Source organism: Pteropus vampyrus, unplaced genomic scaffold, assembly GCF_000151845.1.
Source record: "Pteropus vampyrus isolate Shadow unplaced genomic scaffold, Pvam_2.0 Scaffold85, whole genome shotgun sequence".
In the NCBI taxonomy this organism is placed as follows: domain Eukaryota; kingdom Metazoa; phylum Chordata; class Mammalia; order Chiroptera; family Pteropodidae; genus Pteropus; species Pteropus vampyrus.
Genome location: NW_011888866.1, coordinates 6,721,479 through 6,724,353, shown reverse-complemented (window position 1 = coordinate 6,724,353; position 2,875 = coordinate 6,721,479). Strand labels below are relative to the sequence as shown.

At 52.6% G+C, this 2,875-nt stretch overlaps 1 protein-coding gene across 2 annotated transcripts in view; it reads left to right on the top strand.

Moving 5' to 3' along the window:
* Nucleotides 1–1,734: 1,734 nt before the first annotated feature.
* Nucleotides 1,735–2,875, top strand: part of CGNL1 (cingulin like 1) — a 157,327-nt gene continuing 156,186 nt past the window's right edge. Inside the window, exon 1 of one of the 2 annotated variants that reach the window (XM_011363426.2) lies at nucleotides 1,735–1,856. The gene's annotated coding sequence lies outside the window, so the exon portion shown is untranslated. The remainder of the gene's footprint in view (nucleotides 1,857–2,875) is intronic. The other variant, XM_011363427.2, reaches the window with a different exon arrangement.

The following is a 2,875-nucleotide window of genomic DNA, read 5'->3' as shown; positions in this document are numbered from 1 at the left end:
CAGAGATTTCCCCAGCTTTGCTTTTTTTCCTGCCCCCTTAATCCACCACCAATGGAAGTCATGTAACCCTCCTTAAACTCCTCCTTTGATTCTAATGTGTAAAATAAGCTGCAAAACTGCCATCCTCCAGAGCATTTTCTCAGTCCCTTAAGATTTAGTTCCTCACAGCTGTTGTCAGTTTGGCTCAAATAAACAATAGAATTCTCGACAGGTTTGGACATTTCTTACCTCGACAACACTTAGGTTGCTTCCATCTCTTGGGGGTGCACATATGTTTTCGAGTTAGTATCTTGTTTTCTTTGGATAAATACCCAAAAGTAGAATTGCTGGGTCATAAGTAGTTCTACTTTTAACTTTTTCAGGAATCTCCATGCTGTTTCTATAGTGGCTGCACCAATTTACATTCTTACCAACAGTGCACAAAGGTTCCCTTTTCTTCACATCTTCACCAGCACTTATTTCTTGTCTTTTTGGTAATAGCCATCCTAACAGGTGTGAGGTGATCTCTCACTGTGGTTTTTATTTTCATTTCCCTGATGATTAGTTATGTTGACCACCTTCTCATGTATTTTTTTGGCCATTTGTGTATTTTCTTTTAAAAAGATGTTCATTCCAGTTCTCTTCCCAATTTTAAATTGTATTTTTTTGACATTGAGCCTTATGAGTTCTTTATATGTTTGTACATTAACCACTTACCAGATATATGCTTTACAGATGTTTTCTCCTTTTCGCTATTACTTTTTAAAGTCTTTACATTATTTTGAATTATTGAATCTTCAATCATATCATTCACTATGTCAGTAAACATTTACTTATTAAGTACAGGTTGTGTGAGAGTCTCAAACGTTTGTTCAGGCCATCTTTATAACCTGGTGGGCTAGGAATCTTACTCATTTCACAGATAAGGAAAGGACACGGTTTTTTGCTCAAGCTCTAACAGCAGGTCAGCAGCATCCTGCAGTTTCCTTTGGAATGGGCCTAAACCAGATCCCAGGAATCTGGCTTCTAATTCCGGCCCCTACTGCCACCAGCTGTGTGGCCTTGGGTCCCTCCCTCACTCCCTCCCTCCCTGCCAAACAGGCACAGACTTTTAGTACTGCAAGTGGCGACTATAAACTTATATCTCTCCACCAGTGTCTAGACATAGTAGGTGCTCAATAAATATTTGTAGATTTGACTGTGGTAGCAGAAAAGTTATACCTTAAGTTTCTGATTCTTTGGGGAGTAAAAGGCTGCGCGGAAGGGTAAGAAAAACTGGGCCCAACGGCTGTGGGGGAGGGACCAGGGGTGGAGGGGTGCGAAATAGGTGAGGCTTCTGGGAGGCCGGGAATTTGGAATGGCCTAGGCTTGGAGAAGAAAAACACCCCGATGGCGGGAGTGGGGAGTGGGGGGTGGAGGTGGGGTGGGAGGACATTCCGATCTGGGGAAGGGTGAGGACAAAGCAGTGCTGGCCAGGGGAAGAGGCGCTGGCGGGAGGGGGAGGGTTGGAAGGGAGGAGAGGGAGCGCACGGGCCTGGCGAGGCCAAGTAGGGGTGGCGGAGGGGTGCGTGGGCAAACGCGTCCCCAGGGGCCGGTGACGGCGCGAGGGGACGCGGCAGGAGAGGGTGGCACAGCCCGCCCGAGACGGGGCGTCACGGCGCCTCACTGTCCCACCTTGGGCCATCCCAGCTTGGGCCGCAAGTTCGGCGGCCACTCGGGCGGGTCGCCCCCATTCCACCGGCCCCCTGCCCCTCCTCCCAGGAGGCGGGTGGGGGGCGTGGCCGGGCTGGCCCGGCCTCCTGGCGGTGCCGCGGCCCCTGCACTCGTCCGGCTCTGCGGGCTGCGGCGGTAGCGGGACCCGGAGGCGGCGGTGGTGGGTAAGTGAGCCTGGCGCCGGAGCGGGGCTGGGTGTGTGCGGGGACCTGGAGCGCCGAGATGTCGCCGAGGGCGGCGGGGCCCGGAGGGGCTCGGGCTCAGCTCAGCCCGCGCGTCCGCCCTCGGAGCACCTGGCAGCGCCCGCGTCAGGCTCGCGGGTCCTCCCGCTGGAAGGTGCGCTCCTGGTGCCCGCCCGCCGCGCCCTGCCGGGAAGACGCCAGGAACATATGGTGGGGATTGCGGGGGGGACTTGCTGCGGGGCCGGGGGTGGGAGGATGGTCTCCGGGACTTCCCTTTAGTGAAAAGGGATTGGCAGCCTTCGCACCCCTACCGCGACCCTCCGGCTCGAATGACAGCTAGGAAGGAACCACGGTTCCTTCGGGACCCAAACGGAGCACCTCAGTCTCTGTCCTACCCTGTTTTACTTAATTTCCCAGCGTGCTCGTCTACTCTAGACCATCCTTTGAAAAGAAAGGGCTTGTGGCCGCCCCTCTCTCCCTGGCCTTCGGGGTGCAGGCAGGTAGTCCTTGAACGCCCCCGCCTCACTTACAGCATGTGTCCTAGCTTTCCAAGGGACTTTTCCAAGTTGCATCACTGTTTGGCCTTTAGACAGGTGCTTGGATGTCATGTCGCAGTTAGTTACACAGGATTTTAAAAACTTTGTATATTTACTATGTGTGTACCCCCTCATCCCAGGGATGCAGCGTCTTTCCAACGCTACTCACAACGCGGTGTTCAGTCACGTTGGGAATTGTCTTGAGGCATTGGCTCTCAAACTTGGCTGTATATTTACAGAATTTTTAGAAGTACCGATGCCTAGGCCTACCGCTAGAGAGCCTGATTCAGCTGGGCTGGGGTGCAGCCTGAGCAATGGGATTTAAAAAGCCAGGTGATTCTAATGTGCCGCCACATTTGAAAACCTCTGCTTTGGGGTGTGCACCCACAGCCACTTTTTGGACTCCTAGAGAAGATCAGCCCTAATACAGAACTCATCTCAGCCACTCTTTATAAATTTTTTTTT